Here is a 25,772-nt window from a genome sequence, read left to right on the forward strand (position 1 = left end):
GGCTACTTGAGGTGAAAGAGCTACACTGTGGAAGAGGTCACGCAGACAGGAGCGGGCTACGTTCCGGCAGCACGTGACCGCAGCTGCTACTTCCTCACGCCATCTCTGACCTTCCGGTGACTCTCGCAGCTCTGGCCGCTTCCTGCGCCCGGCGCACGTAAAGGTCAGGATCGCCTGGGAACGCCCAAGGCCGGCCCCAGAAATAACAGCTGTGGGAATGCTGCGCGCCGCGCTATCGATAGGCGCGCCTTTGTGCAGTCCGGCTGTGGCGCCGCTGCCCCACACTCCCACACTCCCCGCGCGACGCCTTCACACAGACACGCCGGCCGCGCCTCGGCAGATGCCGCCTCCCCCGCGGCACAAAGACGCGGCCGCAATAACGCACCGCGCCAGTTTGCCGCTAAGCTGTCTCCTTTCAGAAGCGATTCACTCGGATGGCGACTCCTTTTTGTAGTCTTATCTCAATGGCACGTTGATCTCGCCACGTAAAGGAGAAAATCGGCGCCGGAATGCAAGAAAAATTTTCTCCGCGGAGAAGCTACGCTTATTGTACTGTACGTAGGGTCCCAAGTACCAGACCGCTAAATAAAGGGTCATTCAACTAAGCTATTCACCTTAAACATTTCTGAGACCGGTTAACCCTAGAAACACCAAGCATGGGCAAAAATTGTCCGTACATTTTTATTTTTTAAAAATGTCATGGCAAATATCCTTCTATGTGTTTGGATCTTTTTCTATTTGTCTGTTACCTTATAATACACTATGATGTACGTTTCTGTGGTTAAATTTTTATAACTGAAAGTACAAAATAGGAATTTCCCGCCCAAGGGCACATTTTTCCCGGGGTTGGTGCTCCACGCGACCATAATTCTTATTATCTTCCCTACAACCACCAAGCATGGGCAAAATTTGCCCGTACGTTTTTCTTTCTTTTATTCAGTTGGCAACCTCGAACATGAATTTTACAGTGGTTTGTTGAGCGTCTAATTGTTGAATTTCACTTTCATTGCTGGTTTTAGACTTGCCATATTACTATTAGCAGTTTGTCACAGTAGAGCGACGCCTTTATTGTAGATTTTTTTAAATGAGTTATAGAGGCTTCAACGACGTACAAGTTCTTGCAGAACTGTTTCTCGACGACGGATTATCAGATTTAAGTGATTTTAGTCAGATCATACAGAAGTAGAAAAGGATTCCCGTGAAGAAGCCGAGGACAATGAAGAAGAAACAAACCATGCAGGTAACGCTCCAACTAAATATGTTACAAGTTCTGGCAGAGTGTATCTTGCAGAAGCTCTGAGACACAGTCAAAGAGATTTTGGTAACATAGTCCGTGAACGTCAAGGAATAACCAGTTCTGGGAAAGTAACAAGCATATGTGAATCATTAAAAAAATTTTCCACTTCTGAATTTGTACGGAAAATACTTGACCACACAAATGAAGAAGCTGAAACAGAAGACGTATCTCCCATTATCGATTCTGTCAAAATATGCATTGATGAGAATAATGGGAGTTTACCACTAAGAGAGCAGTGGATACTGCAGATCAAATGGTTAGGACATAATCTACAAAAAGGGGTACGAAAAGATGGCCACTGTGAATGTTCTACAGCCTACTTGATATAGCTGCAGTTAACTCATACACACTGTTCAAGATGAATGCGCCTAAATGGAATGAAGGAAAACCAAACGCCAGAAAACTGTATCTCCATGAATTAGGCCACGAACTTTTGAAACCATACGTAGAATAGCGAGTCATGGATTTGAAAGGACTCCAGTTGCCTATTATTTGCGCGATGGGAGAGATCCTAGGGAAGAAACTAGAAGTAAATAAAATTGCTGCAAACGAAGAACCAACTAGGAAAGCAAGGTGCTACTTGTGCTTGAAGAATGCAAGTAACCAGAGAGCAAGAGACAGCATCACAAAAACCAAGTTATCATGTGGAAGCTGTGGCGCCATCTGTGTAAGACTCATTCAGAAACAACCATTTTGTGGGCAGGAGGTAAATGTCATCTGTAAGTGAAAATGATCTCTCCAAGTGAAAAGTGTTTTCTGAGAGTTCTCAACGTACAATAACATGTATTTTAGCAAGTGTTTTTATTTCTGTTTTTGAAACTTTCTCTCAATGACAAAGCTGTATTATTCAGTTAATAGATCAGAGAGTGCACAGAAACTTTAGACAGCCTTTGTATTCAATTACAAACCTTCTTATCTTGTTTACACAAACTTTCATTGACCAATATTTGACCATTCACGGTTGTTATATTCACCCTATGAGTGTTAAAAAATTAAGCTTTCAATTATGTTGTCACTATTTCCTGTTAAACTAATATCTCAATGGAAACAGAATTACATAAAATAAATACATATTACAACAAATTACAAGATTTACAACTTATTGTAACATGGGCAAAATTTGCCCTTGGTTTGGTGTTCCGTGTAACCTAAAATACCTTGGTATTTCTAGGGTAAAGATATCGAATTCTCTTTTCACCCAGGCGAATTGCGGCAAAATGGTCATTATGCCACTTCTCCTTTGTATGTAAAGGATGACTGTGCCGGTAAACTTCTACATTATTTGATACAGAAACAGATGAGTAAAACTGAACATACTCGGACAGTTCTCTCTTTACTTATTCTGATCATCACTAAACTGATACAAAATATTTTTAGCGCAACGCATCCTGACTTTCAATAATCCCTACAAAAGACTAACAATAACCTATACCTTTCATGAATCACTTACCTCACAAAAATCTTCGTTACTTGAACTACTGCAATACAGCGAGCGCCAATACTGCCAGCTAAATAAAAGTTTCTAACTACTGAAGGCACTAACTGCTGATAGGCATATAATTAGCAAATGAAACGGTTTGATAGAGAACAAACAATGTATGTACGTAAATAGTGTTCAAAAGTCATATATATCAGTTCGTGACATCCAGTTTTATAAATTTCCTTTTTCTGAACGACACACGTCCAGATCGTCCGGCGCTGTTCACATCCAACTGCCCAACGCTGCACAAGTGAATATTCCAAAAATGAGTCCAACCAGCCACAGACTGTATACAGCGCAGTCAGCGATTTTCCTACAGAGCGCTACGTGGCGTTACCAACATAAAAACCTAAACAGCGTACTTACGTTTATAAGGCATAGGCGTAGACTCTTTTGATAGCTGTAGCAACTATGTTGGGTCACTGGGCGTTCTGGGCAGTGCCGTATTCTGCCTATTTACATATCTGTATATTTCAATACGCATGCCTATACCAGTTTCTTCGGCGCTTCAGTGCATTATGTCGTTGTTTTTTGTCATTATCATTATTACAGCCGAGGGTGCGTCACAACAGCAGCTACAGGTCACAAGGTGTCTTCCTGACCCAGTGTTTCTAGACTATGCTGCAGCACAAGGAGAGCAGCTGCAACCAGCGCCTGATCTAGTGCTGAATCGAGACACTCAGATGTTCCCACTGCTACTCGCCACAGGATGTCTTCCTGACCATTCTGACCTGGTGTCTTTGACTGTGCCGCAGCACAAACTCATTCACAGCCTGAACCTGAGTCTTAGCTAACTGCCAGCAGAATACTGCAGTTCATCAATATTTGTAACTGATATGCGAGTGGGTCTAGTGTTGTGACAGCAGGTCTGGCACCTTACAGTAACTTCGATGTGGTGACTGAAAAAAATAATATTCAACACCAATGTACTGAAGCACAGTATGCGTGGTCTGAATGGGGATGGGACTGCTTCTACAGTATGTTGGAGTTCATAGAGAGAAAGAAAATGACTGAGTACAATATAGCACGTACTCCTATTAACATTAAATAGTTAAAGGGTGAGGCATCAATTATCGACATGTATGGGAAGCCAGTAAAAAATCTGATAGTGTGAACATATACGTCAAACATTTTAGTGTGGTCAATTGAAGTGATCTGTACAATTCTTTATTGACTGCTGCAGACAGACTTAGCTGTTTGTGACCTTATATTAAAGCTGTATACTATGATCTTATTGACTATTTCTGTGAGCACAGTTTGTGTATTAATCAACTAGAAACTTGTCTAAAGGGCTATATTCACCTGGGTCCCAAATATGTAGCTGAAAAAGTGTAAGCATGGATCTGTGTAGGCAGAATTCTGTGAAGGGATGTAGTTCCACTTCTAGTCTTGAATACGATTCGCCGGCCGGTGTGGCCGAGCGGTTCTAAGCGCTTCAGTCTGGAACCGCGTAACCGCTACAGTCGCAGGTTCGAATCCTGCCTCGGGCATGGATGTGTGTAGTGTCCTTAGGTTAGTTAGGTTTAAGTAGTTCTAAGTTCTAGGGGACTGATGACCTTAGCAGTTAAGTCCCATAGTGCTCTGAGCCATTTGAACCATTTTTTGAATACGATTCAGAGCGAATTCAGATAATATAAAAAACAGTTATTTGGATCCTTCTGTGTAGAAAAATAACTGTATGATTTATGTATATAAACTCTTTCAAATGAAATTGTTATTATTTGCGTCTACCCTACAGTAACTTATATGTTAAAAGTGTCAAATAATAACAAAAGTGAAGCAAATTAATTTATTGTTTTCTTATCAGTGACAATACATTTCTTCTTAAAAAAAGATTACAAGTATGCAGAATGATTTTAATTAAATGGCAGCAGCAACTACTATGGATTATATAATATTTATAATGTCCAGGGGCTAGCAGCAGGAGGACAAGAACCACACATACAGACACATATATACAAGCACACATCGTATACAAGAGAACACCGTGTACATGATACACATAATAACAGTCAACTTGCACGCACATACAGTGTGTAGTTATTTATATGCATACACACACATACATGCAACCGTGAGGAATGCTTCATCTTCTTTCCCCCTCCCCCCCCCTCCCACACACATACACACACACACACACACACACACACACACACACACACACAAAATCACTCAAGTGAGGCGCTTCTTAAATCACTCAAGTGAGGCGCTTCTTGATTCCATTTGCACAGATGAAGAAGTATTTCCTCTTATGGTGCAACTTTCAGTTGCACTGCGGTATGCATCTCATGGCCCTGTGAATGAAAGACTATTTGCTGCGTCATATGAGGAAATTTATCATCAGCAGACAGACATCATAGTGTTTAGTTGTGAGAGCCTGTGAGGCCACACGATACACACCCTTAGCCCATCTCTTGGTGGTATCTGTATCAACAGGGTATGCATACGTCTTTGATCTGGGCCTACAAACTCCACACTCTGTGACGCGTTTGAACATAATTCATCATGCCAATAACCTTCTTTTTCTAACATGTTGCCGGCCGGTGTGGCCGTGCGGTTCTAGGAGCTTCAGTCTGGAACCGCGTGACCGCTACGGTCGCAGGTTCGAATCCTGCCTCGGGCATGGATGTGTGTGATGTCCTTAGGTTAGTTAGGTTTAAGTAGTTCTAAGTTCTAGGGGACTTTTTCTAAACCACACATCATGAGAGCCCTCTGTTCGATATTAATATCAATGTACTCCTTCAACCAGGAATGCTAGTCGAAGAACATGTAGCAGGTAATTATGAGAAATTGCCCCGCCAACCTGAGACACTGCTGGAGATTTCTATAGTGTAGCACGTATCTCTGCTTATTATCCAGCATTGTTCGCAGCTTGAGGATGGAACCATTTTGTGGGACTAGCCCCCCCAGACATACCGGCAAGTCGCTGTGCTGGTAATGAAATTCGGTGGAATATTCCAGATCTTCCTCCTGGACACATTCTCTACTAGCATTAGCAGCCACATCGTCGATCCAGTCGTTCAGTGCGACGGTCTCATCGTTGAACAGCCATCGAAATCCTCAAAACGCTTCAGTTTGTTGCATAGCGTGACCATAGACATAGGTTACATTTAAGTAAAGGCTGTAACTCGAATCATCAGGTGGCCTGTGTTCATCCTCACTCAATCGTGGCTTATTCGCCTTGGCATACCTGTGGACGCACTTGCAAAGTGCCCCGTGGATGCCAGATTCGAAAAAAATAAACATGTTAATATCAGTCAACAGCTGATCATTTTTAACACTGCATCTCAACGGCCCCAATACCTTCTAACAGAAGGAGGCAGAATCCAGAGTGTAAGCACCCAGGCATACACTTTGAAATTTCTGAAAAATGGCAGAAGTTCAACATCTCTGATTTAGAAGAATATCCTAAATTCTACATGGAGACAATGCTCAGCATTCGTTGTGGTTGACATTTTGAATCATCAGGAAACGCTCAGATGATATGCATGTTCTCCCAACACAACATCTCAGCAAGATTCTGAGGAGATGCCTGCATAAATCGTAACTAATCCAGGAAACAGAGCGATATTGTTGAAGAGTTTCACCTGGAGAATGAAACGCATTTTGCTACATTGTCTAGTACTATACTTATCTTATCATTCTTCAACCCTAAATCCCCCTATTGCACAACAAGAAAGTGAGCATTCTCAAATTATTGAGGAAGATGTATATATATCATGGCAGTTTGTATTTCAAATCGAATGCATTGTGAACTGCACCGCAGAATTTCCCCATGCGATAACAGTAGTCTCAATGTGTTGTTTCCGATTTTCTATTCAAAAGAAATTCACAAATACATTTAACTGCCTGCTTTTATTAGCCGTCCTTCTCCTGCAAAATAGTTATTGGATGTTTTCGTTATAAAGGCCATCAGCATCCCACACAAGTTTTCAAGTTCAGAGACCAACCATCTTGCAGGACTATGCCCTATATATGATTCAAATTTGTCGTCACTGAAATTATGTGACCATACAATTCTATAGGACATAAGACTGTGGCACTTGTCGTTCTGTGAAAGTGACATAAGAGGCTTGGGATCACCTTGACGTTGTGTCACAGGAACTAGTAAGCACTCAAAGTCAGCACATACAACAAAAAATGGCTCTGAGCACTATGGGACTCAACTGCTGTGGTCATCAGTCCCCCAGAACTTAGAGCTAATTAAACCTACCTAACCTAAGGACATCACACACATCCATGGCCGAGGCAGGATTCGAACCTGCGACCGTAGCAGCAGCGCGGCTCCGGACTGGAGCGCCTAGAACCGCACGGCCACCGCGGCCGGCCATACAACAAAAGGGACATCGTTCCTGGTGGTAGGCGTTCTTAAGCTTTAAGAACTTGTTATCCTCAAACGGCATTTCCACACGGACTGGTTCCTGGCTCGAGCAGTCAATCAGAGATCTTTCTAAATACTCATACTCAGCAAAATAGTTGAGGCATCTGTTGGCAAAAATTTCTTACACCATGACCTTTTGACAGTTGAGCAGCAAATAGGTGGGACACGTTTTAGATCCAGACTTAGTGATGCTTCTTACCTCTCGAGAATAGCAACAAATCTACATATTTGGGATGCTGATCGGCTACATTAAAAAAGTAGAGTGGGCCAACCACTTTCTATTTCACATCTTGTGGCTTGCCTTTTTTCTCATCTGTATCCAGACCGTAAATACGAACCACAAAATTGAAATTTTGCCTCTCGAATGTTGGCAGCTCTGGGATTGTGACAGAGAATGAGATGCCTTCGAAATTATAATTAGTTGTTTCATGTAGATTTATAAGATGAGCAAGGTCTGAATAATTTCGATCACCTAGATTCTGAACATTAATTCATACATTTTAGCGGAAATATCTGGAGGAAGAGGAATGAAACTGGGCCCTCTATTAACTGGACCAAAACACGTTAGTTCATATCAAGGTGGAGTACACAGCTGAGCACCTTACCTAACTCTCCATCCTTCATATTGGAAAAATGCATCAGTATGACACTCTTCGTAAAAGTTCCATGATACTCTTCAACTGAAGTGCTCTGCGATACCACACCATCCTTTCCCCTAAGGTTGATTATATTTGTCTCTGCTGGATTATTACTGATTTCTTTGGATTCCTGAAGGCAGGCTACTGTTGGGTGTTGATGATTTGAGGAAGCTTTCTTTCCAGTACTACATGGCATGCATGAAGGGAGGTAGCTGGATATCGAGAACCACCACTGACATTATCCACATGGGACAGCAGGATCCTATCCCTGGAAGCACCAGTAATCACAGAGTAGTCTAATGTGGCTATTATTGGTGAACAATATGGCTGTGGTGCTGCTACTGCTGGACCAGTAATGAGATACTACGAGGCATTGACGGTACTGCTCTGCTACCACTAGATTGGTGGCGGTAGCCAGATGGCTCTGAATGAGCCGACACAGATGTTGATGACACTGTCCTCCTAGTGCTAGGCTTGGGACGTTAGCCAGATATCCCTGAATGAGGTGACACATACGCTGATGGTGTCAATCTGCTACTGCTAGGATGGAGATGCTAGCCAGATGATCCTGGATCAGGTGGCGAACAAGTTGATGGTCATATCAGTTCTGGGTCTGATGGATGGTGTTGCAAGCCTGCTTTTGTACAGATCTCAGAAGGGCGGCAGTACCAGGTCATCAAAAAATTCTGAAATACACACATTACGACAGTCTATAAGTGTCATGACAAATTACACAAACACACACTCACTTTATATTCAGTTCAAAATGGTCTAATGATGTGCCAGAATTGGCACTGTATACAGAGTTTGGCAGTACTTCCACCTCCTCGACTCGTAATATCGCTACTGAGGCATTATAAAGTGGCAAGGAGGAAGTAGGAGTCAGTTACAAAGCAGCAACTTGAAAGGACGGGTTGTTGGTGCCCTGGCACTGGAAATGCATTCCGCAGCAGGGGGCGGTCGGTGTGTGTGGTGGCGACCACTAGTCCTGGGGATCATAAGAAGGAAGAACGTATGATGTATATACGTATGATGTATATACAGCTTCTTATTCTAAGAATAACACACACACCCATGCCCGAGGGAGTATTCGAACCTCCGGCGGGAGGGGCCGCGCAAACCATGATATGGCGCCTCAAACCACGCGGGCACCCCGCGTGGCGTTATACGAGGTGCATTCAAGTTCTAAGGCCTCCGATTTTTTTTCTAATTAACTACTCACCCAAAATCGATGAAACTGGCGTTACTCCTCGACGTAATCGCCCTGCAGACGTACACATTTTTCACAATGCTGACGCCATGATTCCATGGCATCGGCGAAGGCTTCCTTAGGACTCTGTTTTGACCATTGGAAAATCGCTGAGGTAATAGCAGTACGGCTGGTGAATGTGCGGCCACGGAGAGTGTCTTTCATTGTTGGAAAAAGCCAAAAGTCACTAGGGGCCAGGTCAGGTGAGTAGGGAGGATGAGGAATCACTTCAAAGTTGTTATCACGAAGAAACTGTTGCGTAACGTTTGCTCGATGTCTTGGTGAAACAGCACACGCGCAGCCCTTTCCGGACGTTTTTGTTGCAGTGCAGGAAGGAATTTGTTCTTCAAAACATTTTCGTAGGATGCACCTGTTACCGTAGTGCCCTTTGGAACGCAATGGGTAAGGATTACGCCCTCGCTGTCCCAGAACATGGACACCATCATTTTTTCAGTACTGGCGGTTACCTGAAATTTTTTTGGTGGCGGTGAATCTGTGTGCCTCCATTGAGCTGACTGGCGCTTTGTTTCTGGATTGAAAAATGGCATCCACCTCTCATCTATTGTCACAACCGACAAAAAGAAAGTACCATTCATGCTGTCGTTGCGCGTCAACATTGCTTGGCAACATGCCACACGGGCAGCCATGTGGTCGTCTGTCAGCATTCGTGGCACCCACCTGGATGACACTTTTCGCATTTTCAGGTCGTCATGCAGGATTGTGTGCACAGAACCCAGAGAAATGCCAACTCTGGAGGCGATCTGTTCAACAGTCATTCGGCGATCCCCCAAAACAATTCTCTCCACTTTCTCGATCATGTCGTCAGACCAGCTTGTGCGAGCCCGAGGTTGTTTCGGTTTGTTGTCACACGATGTTCTGCCTTCATTAAACTGTCGCACCCACGAACGCACTTTCGACACATCCATAACTGCATCACCACATGTCTTCTTCAACTGTCGATGAATTTCAATTGGTTTCACACCACGCAAATTCAGAAAACGAATGATTGCACGCTGTTCAAGTAAGGAAAACGTTGCCATTTTAAGTATTTAAAACAGTTCTCATTCTCGCCGCTGGCGGTAAAATTCCATCTGCCGTACGGTGCTGCCATCTCTGGGACGTATTGACAATGAACGCGGCCTCATTTTAAAACAATGCGCATGCTTCTATCTGTTTCCAGTCCGGAGAAAAATATCGGAGGCCTTAGAACTTGAATGCACCTCGTAGTTCTAATGATGTATAATTGTCAGCAGTCAGTTTTCTTAGTTATTTGCAATTAAACATTACTGGGCAGTTTTCTACTTGGAATGCAAGCGTAATTATGTTCTCTGGAACTGCCTGTGATCTTCCTACAGTCCCTATTAAATCCACTGATATACGTGGCGTTCTGTGAGGAGTAGTAGTGAGCTATAGCGAGCTCAGTGGAGAGCGTCTGGGCTTTGTGAAGTCTTCCCGGTATCACTTGCTGGGACTTTGGAAGACAAGTTAACTCATGCTATTTGATCTGTAAAGCGTGTGAAGCTGTACGCTGTTTGTTATTATCGTAACTAGAAGAAGACTGGATTCTTTTGATAATAACATTTGTGATTTCTGCATATTAACAGTGGTCCGTTCCCTGTTATTGTTTTATGTATCTGAAGTTGCCATGTACTGAAGATCTATCACGCGGGAAGCACTGGAGCGTGACACAGTTCGCAGTTCTCCAGGGAAACTGTACCTGGCATATGCTTCACTACTTGATAGTTTGGTATAGACCTGTGTGTTACGAAAGCTCATATAATCATGATATTTTTCGATGTTGGTATTTCATCTTTTGATAGCAAAAAGGTTTTAAACTTTGCCTTCATCTCATTTTTAGCTTTTGCGTTTTAAGTTACAGTTTTTCAAAAGTGTTGAAGTGTGTGTGAAATCCTAAGGCACCAAACTGCTGAGATCATCGGTCTCTAGACTTACACACTACTTAAACTAACTTATGTTAAGAATAACACACACACACACACACACACACACACACCCTTGCTCGAGGGAGAACTCGAACCTTCGGAAGGAGGGGCCGCATGAACAGTGACATGGCTCCTCAAACCACGAGGCCACACCGCGCGGCTTTATAGTTGTAACGATGTATAATTAACAGCAGTTAGTTTTCTTAGTTAGCTACCATTAAACATTATTGGTCTGTTTTCTACTTGGAATGTAAGCGTAATTATGTTCTCTATTACTTCCAAGTTTTTTGGTATAATTGAATGAACATTTGCCGGCCGTTGTGGCCGAGCGGTTCTAGGCGTTTCAGTCCGGAACCGCGCTGCTGCTATGGTCACAGGTTCGAATCCTGTCTCGGGCATGGATGTGTGTGATGTCCTTAGGTTAGTTAGGTTTAAGTAGTTCTAAGTCTAGGGGACTGATGACCTCAGATGTTAAGTCCCATAGTGCTTAGAGTCATTTGAACTATTTTGAATGCACATTTTGTGGAAGCCGTGTTATTGGGAAGTAACTCACTGTTTCCAGATTGATGCCATCGTGACAAGTAATTATAATCATCGGCCTAGATTTTCTCATAACTTTATCTGTTTCAGAAAATTAGTTATACCTGTGTGATCCCGTATTACATACGGAATTGTAGAGAAATGTAATTGTCACTTGTGGCTGTACTCTGACGGCGAGTCTTTAAAACTAATTGTCTCACTAACGTATTCCTGGTTAAGGCATCTGCGTGGGACATTATCTTTCAGGAAGTTTATTTATTTCTGCTTTAGCCAGAGACTCTTGCGTACTAATAATTTATTGTATATATTTTAAATCGTGTTAAATTTATTATAAATCAGAGCTAAAAATTTCCTTTAACTTGGAATTCGCATTTTTCCTTAGTGACACTGAGTCCGTGAAACGGATTTTGATACAGAAATTTATGTAAACGTTAAATACAGCAATTATCGTAATAAATTCTCTGTTAATGGCGTAAACCACAAGTTCAATCAGTTGCTCCACCCCTTAATCCAACGGTGCAGTTATACCGCTACTTTGTGGCATTTCGAGCTCGACTGATTCAGCGGGCCTGGCACGGAAGTCAAGTAAGCATCATTGCTAAGACTGCTTGTATTTTTCAGAATGCTTTAAGATGTGAAGGATCCGCCTCGTTTGAAATGCAGTAAGTTAGTTTTATCAGTGGCAGAGACGTGCGTTGGAACCCAAGGGCACGGTGTAGGAACTATTAGTATGCCAGCATAGTCATTTACCAGTAACACGTAAAGTGACTGGTCCCAGTAAGGTGAGTTTGGCGACAGCTGTTACTGATGACGTACTGATAGAGATCATTGACCTCACCTAGGACGCGAGAAGTTTGACCCCTAGTCAGAAACGTAGATTACAGGTGCAATTTGATCATTATCAGGATAGAATGAATGTCGTGTTCGGTGTAGAGAAGCAATGGGTTCATGAGTTATTAGCTTATAGTAAAACCCTTTCGGAGTAGTTTCTGAATAATGGTAATTCGGTAACTGATGTGCAAATGGAAAGTAATTTGAGGTTACATAGTAATGAGAGGGGGCGAACGGTTTCGTATACTATGTTTTCTCAATTACAGAATCCGTAGCAGCACATGGTGAATCAGAGTCCGAGTACGGCATGTTGTCGAATTTCTGTATTTGAAGGTAGAATTTCAACATAGAGCTCGCGCCCTGATTTAGATACCTTGAAGTTAACGATATAACGGTAGAAGACGAGATCCGTGAGGAAACGTTGCAGGCCATCCAAAAAAAGGAAGCTTGGGTATTATTTAGAAGTAGAATAACTAGGCTCATTCTAGCTCAAGCTCTATGGGAAGTAATTTGTTATAGGTATGAGAGGGAGCAAGGCGTCAGTAACCGTGAATAAATTATGTCGCCCATGCTGAAAAGAGTGTAGCAGCGGTAGGTTTGAAATATGTGGAAGGACAAGTAGTAACCCACCTATTAGACGGTTTGAACACGGAGAGCAGACACAGTGCTATGTTTTGTCAAGTGCCTAGGACATTTTCGCAGTTGGATGAATTAATACGACAGGTTCAGTCAAGGGAATTCCTTGGTCACAGTAAGGGAAGATGCACTGTGGATAATTTAGTCACTGAAAGTAAGCAGACGGAATGGAGAACGTTTCAGGGAGGATGACACCCTGGAAATAATGGGAAACGAGGCCAGTCGAATAAAGGAATTTTAAATCTGGATTGTTGGAATAGAAATAGAGCAAATCACATTAAGAGGGACTGTATGGAAGAAAAACAAAGATTGGAGTTATGACAACTATTGCACCACGGGCCGGATAAACAAATTGTGCCATGAAGTATGGGTCTAGTAAGGTAAGGAGCAAGCCTGGAACGGGTGGGACGAAGGGTACAAATGTGGCAATTGTTGCTCATAACCCACATGTTAGCTCCAGAGAAACTGGGAGTGCCTCTGAAATAACGCAGCCTATCTCTGTACGCATTTCAAATTTAAATAGTTTCCATCTGTATCATGCTCCACTTCATCAGAAGATTAACCAGCGGGATATAGACGACTCTTGAAATTCTGTTTCTCGGTTCTGATGCGACAGCAGGAAAACAGATTATTTTTTCAAAGAATGATTTTTATCAATGAAGGTACCTTTACAAACCATGGAAAGCTAAATGTAAGAAAGACCGCTGAATCCGCCCTGACTGAGTGACATTGAATAGCAGGGCAGTGTAGAGTGAACTATTGGTCTTTGATTATTGGAAACTACGTTACTGGTCCTTACTTCATTCAAGAAACTCTGAAGAGTTCAAGACACGTACAATTCCTTACCGAAGTGCTAAGGGCTCTACTAGAGGAAGTAACCCATGAAATAGGTTAATGTAAATGGTACCAGCACGATAGGTAGCTGATCGCTACTGGCTTGTATATAGAAGAGCGCTCGCCCCGTTCTTTCTAGTGAGTGGATAGGACGAGAAGGCGTTATTAGTTGACCTGCACGTTCGCTCCTGGATTTTTTCCTCTGGAATGAACTCTGGAGGAAATCAGAGATGAAGTCTACCCACAAGTCCGAAGAATGAAGAGGACTTAAAAATCTCGTTTTTGCAGCTTGTGCAATTATGTCGCAGGAATCTCTTCAGTCTGCCAATAAGTCCTTGAACCAGCGACTGCAAATGTGTGGTGCAAAACACCTTGGGCACTTTGAAAAATTGATAACATAGATGCAATTTTAAGGGAATGTTGATGACCACATCTTCTGTGTTTGCTTTCTGTTGCTGTTCCTAATGTAATTTTTGCAATGTAAATGTGTATTTTGACATTAAACTTATGGTTCGTAGTTATTATTAGAAAATCCTTTATACCTCAATCGTCTGTTCTACAAATACGTTTAAATTTAGACGTGCAAATTTCTTTCAAGGTTTCTATAGAAACAACAGCAGAACTGTCACAGTAACTGGTGAATCATCCTCAGACGCAACCACATCTAGGCAGGTCTAGTTGGTACCAGTTTTAAATTAAACTTTTCTCCGTTATTTGGCTTTTGTAAGTGGACTTCCCTTGCAGCGTCAAGTTAGAGCGCTAAGACAGACTGACACTAACTTCCACATAAAACAGCAATCGGTTTCATTTTTAACAGGTATATCATAAGCTTCAAATACCTTAATTTCCCTGAAGGTAGTAATCGGATTTTGAAGAGCGAAACACAGATTTATTCGCCCCTTTCAGAACTATGTTAATATCAGCGGAAATTAATACATTGCCGTTTGAAAAACGAAGTCCATGCAGACAACTCTGTAATTAACAGATCTATGAGAAGAGACAATATATCATTTAGTGAGGGCTTTTTCACAGTTCATTTGAATAAAAACAAAATTACTATAACATGCCATTCTATAGATGGGATAACCATAGCTAAAATAATACATGGCTGATAGAACTGAAATTTTCAAACCATAATATGACACAAGGTGTTATTAGCAAATTAGAATTAAAATGAATGAAAGTCCACATGATCGCATTAGCTGTTTACTGTAGTCCAATCAAAGACCCTTGACCGGTTTCGAAACTAAGAGATGTTTCTTCAGGTGCATTTAAATAATCACTTCATACCTGTTCCAAGGTGCAACTATAAATGGGAATGAGTGATCCCTCAACGGTTGTCATCAGACTAAAAGCCTGCAATACACCGATGTTGGGCGTCCTAAATTAAATACGTTAGCTGATAAATTGTGGATACCGCAATTCTAATAAGCGGAAGAAGTACTCACTGCAATTCGCATTGCAACGCATACGGTTAGCTGGACAGAAATGCACGAACAAAATTCGGTAGGCCGATCTGATCCAGCCAACAATGATTATTATAGAATTTTATTCACACGTTTCTGTCCAATTAACCGAATGATTGCCGGCCGGAGTGGCCGAGCGGTTCTAGGCGCTTCAGTCTGGAACCGCGCGACCGGTACAGTCGCAGGTTCGAATCCTGCCTCGGGCATCGATGTGTGTGCTGTTCTTAGGTTGGTTAGGTTTAAGTAGTTCTAAGTTCTAGGGGACTGATGACCTCAGATGTTAAGTCCCATAGTGCTCAGAGTCATTTGAACCATTAACGGAATGACTGCTGTGCGAATTCCAGAGAGCTCGTATTGGAATTTCCGCACCCACAATTTCTCATCTTACGGATTTAATTTATGACTCCCGCCATCGGTGTTCATCAGCCTTTTAGTTTGATGACAACGATTGATAGATCACTCATTTTCATTTATAGCCCCACCTTGGAACATCGTAGTTCTCATCGGACATGAAATGATTATTTAAATGCACCTGAAGCTGCACCGTTGCGATAGCAGTAGTGGGTCTCTGAATGGACTACAATAAACAACTAATTGGTCATGTGGACTTTCATTCATTTGAATTCTAATTTGCTAACAACACCTGTCATATTATGGTACGAATGTTCAAATTCCATGATTCAAGGATAACGATGTCTTAAACGACTCCGGAAATATATGAGGCGATAAATCTAGGTAAATTATTTTGTATACCATGTGTTCCAGAAAGATTCACCCGATTTCACAAGACTCTGTTATCTCCTACGTGAATGGAAACTGAAACTTGGGGTGAATTTTAAGTGACACATGGAAACTTACTTTGGCACCAGTCGTAAGTTGCCGCTTCATGTGATCGTCGGAGAGGTCTCCTGGGGTGCAACTAGGTCACTCGGTCGTCCTCTTGTTCCTTCTTTACGCAATGTGCGCAGAGATGAAGACGAAAAGCATGTTCCGCTCTCTACTTCAAAAGGTGCTCTGCTATTACAACAGTGCGGCACGATTTTCGATTATGGCACGGTATCGACCGTAAAAGGTGTATGAATCTGGGCGAATGTTGCTTTTTTATGAAGGGCAACTTTATGGGCCTTCCTGTCCGCCCCCCCCCCCCCCTCTCAGACAGCTGAGTGGTCAGCGTGACGGATTGCCACCCTACGGGCCCGGGTTCGATTCCCGACTTGGTCAGGGATTTTCTCCGCTCAGGGCTGGGTGTTGTGCTGTTTTCCTCATCATTTCATCCCGATCCGGAGCGCAGGTCGCCCAATGTGGCGTCGAATGTAATAAGACCTGCACCAAGGTGGCCGGCTTGCCCCGAAAGGGGCCTCCCGGCCAATGACGCCAAACGCTCATTTCCAATTTCCATGTGCCTTCCTTTCCAATAAGTTCACGGCAGGACGATTGTTCATATCCCCGTACGGTCGTCAGTGCTTAGATCTTCCCTGATATCCCTAGATTACTTAAGGCAAATGCCGGGACCGTTTCTTTGAAAGCGCACATCCAATTCCCCTTGTGGATCCGAGCTTTGCCTCCGCCTCTTGTGATATCGTCATCGACGGAACATTAACCTCCAACCTTCCTCCCTTCCTTCCACAAACTTCGTCCGAACCTGGTCGCCGCATAGCAAAATCAGTGAATACAGTATCTCTAGACATGTTAATAAAAGCATCGATAGAGTCTGACAGTCGGCTCCGTGCTTGTCATGAGTCTATAATAGGGAAATGAAACATGTGTGATAACTGTGTGGTAAACGGAAACTTTAGTCGTAGACGTAATTGAAAAACGTATCTCCAGATCTTATATGCGAGCACGTGAAAGTCATATACACGAAAATCAGAGGATTCTTTTGAAATAAATGTATGTGCATTATCCGTAAGTAAGAATTAACCCCACGTTTCTAGCTTTATTCGCGTAGCAGATATCATATTGTGAAACTGGACAATTCGTGTAGTTTCTGTTAGACCCAGTTAATAAATTTGCTGATAGCGAGTAACAACATAAGTATTCGTAACAGTTCCTTCCCATGTTTGAATCACCAATCTGTCGATGGATTACATATTAAAAACAGGCTTTAAAAGTAGACTTTAACGTCCCGTCGACAGCGAAATCGCTACAGACGGCGTAGAAGCTCGGATTGAGGAGCCGTGTCTTTTCTAGGGGATCATCTTGGCATTTGATTTCAGAGAATTAGCGGAAACGTGGAATTGGATGACTAGGTGGGAATTTCAGCCGCCCTCCTTCCGAATATGGGAACAGTCTCACGCGCTATGCCACCTCGCTTTGTTCCATACTCAAGAATTGTAACGCCCTTAAGATCAATCATATTTCCCTTGTCTCACTGAACAGTTTCAGGCGAGCGCCTAGAGTTCTTTCACGTGTGGGCATCGCTAAACAAGATATTACAATCAAACTAAATGACTATGTTACGACGACAATTCACATGTTGCAAGCATTTTCAGTAATAATCTTGCGAATGTAGCAACAACAGTAAAACAAAACAATCCTTTCTAAGAAGCCAGAGAATATATTAAAAATGTCATCCCACAGAACTTCAGATACCTATAGGCACAATCAACATCGTTCACCAAAATCAATAGAATTATAAAAGTTCTCAAAACGAAAATCACATGTCCTGCTGACAAAATTTCAAAAATAATTCTGCAAAGTTCTTCTGACGTAATAACTCATGCCGTTAATAACGCATGTAACGCATCATTAGCACACCGAATTTTTCTAGACTTATTAAAATTGCCATTCTTAAACGGCTTTATGAGAAAGATGTCAGGAAATATCGAATTGATTGTGGTCCACTTTCGTTACTGACATTTTTTCCAAAGTATTCGGGGAGTTAGTATCGCGAGAGTAGGGTCTCACTTAAGTAGTTACTACAGTTTACTGAAAACGTCCTAGTTTCGATTCCAGAAGGGCCGATCGACATAGAATGAGATTGCTATTTGTACATTTACACACAATATAGCAAGAGCCATAACTAACAAGACATCGCCAGGGTGTATATTCGTCATCCGTCCAAAGTAGTCGACGTGTGGCTCTTGCCATTTCCTCAGGAAATCTTAAGCTCTATGGAATTTATGGTCTCATAAACAACAAGTCTGAACCAAACTACAACAAAAAGAATGCAAAGTGCAGTGCTGAGTAGTTGAAAGAACGTAGGAAATATTGCAAATTTTAGTGCTTGGGGAGAAACCACCAAAACGGTCTCACAGAGCTCAGTTTTGTATATACTTCTATTTCTGAAACATGAATCACGCACCGCTAAAGATAAATCAAGCAGAATAAATTCTTTTTGCAGCCGATATAAGAGTTAAAATTAATCCTGTTAGGAAGGAAAGAACAGAAGAAATTGTTGAGATTGGTTTGGTTTTTTTCTTTTACTACTTTCCAAACCTTCATATTCGAAACTGATGAATAATTGCCAAAACTGCTGTTACACTTCAAATAATTTAACAGATTTTTAACTGTATTACATGATTCATGTAGTACATACGTACCCCTGTGATTTGTGGCAGCACTATATCTAAAGATGGATGTAGACTATAGATGAAACCACTTGTTCAAACGTTATTACAGTGATAGTCGTCTGGTTAAATGTAAGAATGAAAAATTATGACATAATATTACCGGGTATGGCATCTCTTGGAATGAAAAGATTGATCTTCACAAAACCGAAATATGAGAATAATAAATGGTGTTCTCCCCAGTCATTTTAGACATCGTCGACCCCTTTCATTGTCAAAAACATTCATTTATAAACTTCACTACTGCAATTTCTACCGTTGAGACAGGGAAAATTTTGCCCTTCAGCACATGTACAAATATTTAAAAAATGTGGGGTGTATGTGTGCCTTCATGACATCCATGGTCTGAGTATGTGAAGTTTATTGGCATCTTCTGCGTAAATAAATTTGGATTCATTGTAGCTACTTATGCTGCCAGTGCCTAATTAATGATTTGTCTTTACGAAATGTGGGGAAAACAAAGAACAAAACAACTGTCTGTATCAAAGCTCTGTAAGTCACTGACAAGTGCGTGTCAGGAGATACTTTCTTGTGTCATCAATACCATCATAAACCGCTTGACATCCACAGTTTCGTAAGGATCTCAATAAAACTGGCCCATTCATTGTAATCTATATACGCACCTGTTGGTCCTCTTCAATAACCAATTTTCACAAAAGCGTTTACAATCATGTCCATCGTATCTTTACCACAAATTGTCATCTGCCAAAGGAACTGTTGGTCTTCTCACTACAAGTGAGGTGGTAGACCATTCGCTTGAAACCATAATGGCAGCAGACGAATGACTGATTGTTGTCCTCTCACTTTCTAATTTATCCCTTGCTTACGCTACGTTCATATGTGTATCACATGAATTTCAAAACATTACTTTCACTTGTTAAAATCAGTGTAGATCGAGAACTAAGTGAGGATACGCAGTTTTAATTATTGGAAAAATTATCTCTAGATATTTTATATAATTATAATAAGAAATGGAAGATATTATAGCTAGAGTATGTTCTCAGGCAAAAAATGGCTAGGTATAATAACAAAGTGATCTTTTTTGTTTGTGGTTATTTAACCAAAAGCTTAGTGCAAAGTTAGTCATATATAAAGAGAAATAAAAATATAAATACGTAGTTTGGACAATGATTTTAAATTACTTTGTAATTTGTATATGCGCTCAATACTTATAGCTAAGGAATGTTGACATAGCAACAGAAATTCCGAAGCGTATGCCTGAAAATGAAAGTCATTATGAAACCACAGATAGAAAACCAGATTTCATATGCGTGCATTACTATATGTAAGTACCTCGCTAGCCTCCATCTGGATTGAGTTATATATCGTTTAGTACAGATTTAAAGGACTGCGTAATTCCGGGAAGTATTGAAGCGAGTATTTTCCTCCTGGATAACTACGGAGCAAGAGAAGCATTCCAGGCCGCTTCAGTTCATGTTTAGTTAAAGTGTCTCTTATCGGTTAAAGTGTCAACTGCGAAACTTCGTGTGTTGCTCGTTGTACTACTCTGTCACAACGTTGCGCAGTCCGTGATAAGAATCCTGACGAAAGGGGGCAACAGCACAGCAAAACTCAGCATTTAACATGTGTTTCTGGTGATTCAGCTTTTATTAGATTTGTTGTTATTTTATTTTTTGAACGCTCAGAACGTTTTCACAGCTAGAAAACGAAAGTGCAGCAATGAGGGTCGAAAGACCACTTACCGCATCGCATACTTCGCGCTACATTAATACGTCACCCTCTTCCGCGGAGAAAAAGGTCTTCTCTTGCTACCACCAGCGATTATTATATGAAACTGGTGAATAACGGGTATTTATTGACTTAAGCGTAGGTTGTTAAAAGCAGCTTCTCATCGGGGACACTAAAAACAATAATGAAACTTCCAGACTTTCATGATATCTTTGCGTAGAATATTAGTTTCCACGCAACGTAAATCTCGAAACTAAAATTTTACTGAATCCATAAAACTTCGGCTGATGCAGAGGCAGTCAATTTGTGATCTATCAGCCTCTTATGATCCACACACTACATTGTCAATGGCGGTTGACTGTTTCAGACATATGTGTGAACTTCTTTTTTTATTCATTGATCTTTGATATAAACACAAAGTCGCCAGTAACTCATTACACAAACGGTGCATGTAATGACAAAACCTTTTATGCCAGCACAAACGGCGCACATCGTAGGAGATAACGCACCATCATAACACACAGAATAGCTGACTGCAGTTCCACATGTCCAGGGACATGAAAGGTAGGCAGTAACTGAGAAGGGACGGAAAAATGTTTGCAGTTATCCACCACGTAACTAAATATGAAAACAAGCAGTAATGGAAACTAAGGAGAGATCTAGATAGATAATTAAAATTTCAAGAGAAAAAATTAAGAATATTAAATTCTGACATTGATACTGTAATTCCATCAGAGAGTGCAAAGGACTTGGAAGGTGAATTGATCGGAAAAGGTAGTATAGCCTAATGGAGTGTAGTTAAATTACGTCACGTGGCATGGAGGGAATTAGATTATGAAATGGAACGTTTAAAGTATTACACGAGTTTTACTGTTATGGCAAAAAAATAGCTAACGGATGGAAAAGCAAAGGGGACATAAAATGTTGGCTGACAATAGCAAAGCCGGCCGTTGTGGCCGTGCGGTTCTAGGCGCTTCAGTCCGGAACCGCGCTGATGCTACGGTCGCAGGTTCGAATCCTGCCTCGGGCATGGGTGTGTGTTATGTCCTTAGGTTAGTTAGGTTTAAGTAGTTCTAAGTCTAGGGGAATGATGACCTCAGATGTTAAGTCCCATAGTGCTCAGAGCCATTTGACAATAGCAAGAAGAGCTTCCAAGAAAAAGTTTAAATGTTAGGAACTTTTCTGAAAGTGTTTCTTTAGGTTATTGACTTAAGTGAAAGTGGAATTTAGACAGTAAACTGTGTTGTACAATTATTCTATAAGCTCCTAGACATGACAATATCGATGTACCTACTTCCTGAAATATTTACCATTGTACCTGAAACACTGTGTAATCGATATAATATATAGTACCGACGTATTCCTAGGAGCACGACAGATATAAACTTTGCTAAATGCAGGGTCATTGGGCAAATTTGTTCATTTTTCCACATTTATTGCCTATACGATACAGCACTGCGAGCGTTGCCGTCAAAGAGGAAATGTCTATTGATGCTGCGCGTGAATATAATGCGTTACCTCCCGACAATTGCGATAATATTTCTTTGGTTAACATGTGTTACTGACGTAAAAGCACGTTTTTTAACAGTGCAAACAAAATAAGATTTCCGAACAATCTTTTAGTCACAGATAATGACGTCGAGGTAACGCATTATATTCACGCGCAGCATCAATAGACATTTCCTCTTTGACGGCAACGCTCGCAGTGCTGTATCGTATAGGCAATAAATGTGGAAAAATGAACAAATTTGCCCAATGACCCTGCATTTAGCAAAGTTTATATCTGTCGTGCTCCTAGGAATACGTCGGTACTATATATTATATCGATTACACAGTGTTTCAGGTACAATGGTAAATATTTCAGGAAGTAGGTACATCGATATTGTCATGTCTAGGAGCTTATAGAATAATTGTACAATACAGTTTACTGTCTAAATTCCACTTTCACTTAAGTCAATAACCTAAAGAAACACTTTCAGAAAAGTTCCTAACATTTAAACTTTTTCTTGGAAGCTCTTCTTGCTATTGTCAAATGGCTCTGAGCACTATGGGACTTAACATCTGAGGTCATCATTCCCCTAGACTTAGAACTACTTAAACCTAACTAACCTAAGGACATCACACACACCCATGCCCGAGGCAGGATTGGAACCTGCGACCGTAGCATCAGCGCGGTTCCGGACTGAAGCGCCTAGAACCGCACGGCCAAACGGCCGGCTTTGCTATTGTCAGCCAACATTTTATGTCCCCTTTGCTTTTCCATCCGTTAGCTATTTTTTTGCCATAACAGTAAAACTCGTGTAATACTTTAAACGTTCCATTTCATAATCTAATTCCCTCCATGCCACGTGACGTAATTTAACTACACTCCATTAGGCTATACTACCTTTTACTACCTTTTACAAATTACGTACAAAATGTTCTGTTTTATACCGTACTGAAATCGTAACTTTTACGAGTCTTTAGTAATCTAGGGTTGACGGAAACAATACAACATGTAAGATAGAACGGAAAAGCAACGAACAAACTAAAGCAGTTGCTCACTCCAGTTTTTCCATTTATCACACGTTGCATACATACACATGGTTTTTAATATTCTTCGTCTCGCTGAGCACTCTGTACAAGCTGCACCCTGTTCCAAGTAGTCGCTCATTTGCATCATAACAAGTAAATTTACCTTGGCACGTTCAGTACTAGAGCAAAGTTTCAGGAGTGCTAGTTCTGCAAGGTTCGCAGGAGAGCTTCTGTAAAGTTTGGAAGGTAGGAGACGAGATACTGGCAGAAGTAAAGCTGTGAGGGCCGGGCGTGAGTCGTGCTTCGGTAGCTCAGATGGTAGAGCACTTGCCCGCGAAACGCAAAGGTCCCGAGTTCGAGTCTCGGTCGGGCACACAGTTTTAATCTGCCAGGAAGTTTCATATCAGCGCACACTCCGCTGCAGAGTGAAAATCTCACTCTGGAAACATCCCCCAGGCTGTGGCTAAGCCATGTCTCCGCAGTATCCTTTCTTTCAGGAGTGCTAGTTCTGCAAGGTTCGCAGGAGAGCTTCTGTAAAGTTTGGAAGGTAGGAGACGAGATACTGGCAGAAGTAAAGCTGTGAGGGCCGGGCGTGAGTCGGGCTTCGGTAGCTCAGATGGTAGAGCACTTGCCCGCGAAACGCAAAGGTCCCGAGTTCGAGTCTCGGTCGGGCACACAGTTTTAATCTGCCAGGAAGTTTCATATCAGCGCACACTCCGCTGCAGAGTGAAAATCTCATTCTGGAAACATCCCCCAGGCTGTGGCTAAGCCATGTCTCCGCAGTATCCTTTCTTTCAGGAGTGCTAGTTCTGCAAGGTTCGCAGGAGAGCTTCTGTAAAGTTTGGAAGGTAGGAGACGAGATACTGGCAGAAGTAAAGCTGTGAGGGCCGGGCGTGAGTCGTGCTTCGGTAGCTCAGATGGTAGAGCACTTGCCCGCGAAAGGCAAAGGTCCCGAGTTCGAGTCTCGGTCGGGCACACAGTTTTAATCTGCCAGGAAGTTTCATATCAGTGCACACTCCGCTGCAGAGTGAAAATCTCATTCTGGAAACATCCCCCAGGCTGTGGCTAAGCCATGTCTCCGCAGTATCCTTTCTTTCAGGAGTGCTAGTTCTGCAAGGTTCGCAGGAAAGCTTCTGTAAAGTTTGGAAGGTAGGAGACGAGATACTGGCAGAAGTAAAGCTGTGAGGGCCGGGCGTGAGTCGTGCTTCGGTAGCCCAGATGGTAGAGCACTTGCCCGCGAAAGGCAAAGGTCCCGAGTTCGAGTCTCGGTCGGGCACACAGTTTTAATCTGCCAGGAAGTTTCTTTAGAGCAAAGTTGGTTGCATCTCAAGTCAAAGTTCTGCCACTCACCATGAAAAGGGTATCATTGGCAAGGATTTTTGTGTGTTAAAAGAAAAACGAAATATCTGAGAGTACACTCTCACTTGCGGACATCACAATATTACGAGGAAATTTTCGCGAAACTGCCAAGTTCACTACAAATAATTTCCGCAAAATCAATCCAGCATCGTTCTTGGTAAGTAAGATGACAATTTTCTAACGTTTGCAACATTACTTTGAACAAGGTGTCAAAGATTAGAGCGACTCTTCTGATCCTTTCATTAACATAAACGACTGAAAAATGTAATCTGTGAAACTTTCAGCACGAGCCTTAACTCCTTTTCTAGGTGTCACATTGAAGCGAGAAATATCCAACATCTTCCTGCCCCGTTCATCTGCAAGCAAGATGTATCCCCGCTTTCCTTCACCCCCTTCCCGTCCCAATTGTTTCCATAGTGTTTACTCATTGCGCGGGAAACTGTTCCAGTTACCTGGTGGCCAGCAAAACAACCTCGTGCTTCGTTGAAAACAAAGCGTTGTGACTCATTTTATGGGTTTTCGAGAAACCTGTTGGGCTGACTTCTTTCTTCCTTCTCCTACGTCAACCTCTACTGTAACCATCCTTCTGTAGAATTACATCTCAAACGCTTCAGTTCTTTTGCAGTTTCCCTACAGTCTATGATTCACTGTCATACAATGTTGCATTCCACACGCACATTCGCAGAGACTTCTCCTGCAATTAATCCTATGATTGGTACTAGTTGACATCTTCTGATGAGGAATACTCTCCACGCCTGAGCTAGTCTGTATCTGATGTCCTCTTTAGTCTCCAATTATTTTCCCCGAAGCGTACTTCCCTCTAATAGTAAAAGGCCCGCACCGTTTATTAACTACCGAAAAAGTGTAATTACTGTTAACTGGGTTTTCGGTGGGACGTTCTTTTGCAATATAACATGGATTTCTCATCGTCGTGAGCTTCCTATCGAATACTACAGTGCTTATCATTCTCTAACTTCTTCTAAATTTCAAGTCGTTTGCAAGTACATAGACATTAACTGAATTTATCACTGCATTCCGCGCAACGGAAGTTAACTAACTTTCTGAGCTCTAGTCACTGGCATAGCACCCGACCACCAATTCCGACGTCGAATAATTTTACCGTGCACTTACGTCAAACTACATCTACTATTACACAATCGTGTATGTACATAACGTCATATTGTGGCCGTAAGTGAGAATTAGCTACTGCGGTCGAGGTATGCGTAATGCATATTCTCCAGGATGGTTCTGAGCACTATGGGACTTAACTTCTGAGGTCATCAGTCCCCTATAACTTAGAACTAATTAAACCTAACTAACCTAAGGACATCACACACATCCATGCC

The sequence above is a fragment of the Schistocerca cancellata genome, chromosome 1 (genome assembly GCF_023864275.1).
Source record: "Schistocerca cancellata isolate TAMUIC-IGC-003103 chromosome 1, iqSchCanc2.1, whole genome shotgun sequence".
Lineage (NCBI taxonomy): Eukaryota > Metazoa > Arthropoda > Insecta > Orthoptera > Acrididae > Schistocerca > Schistocerca cancellata.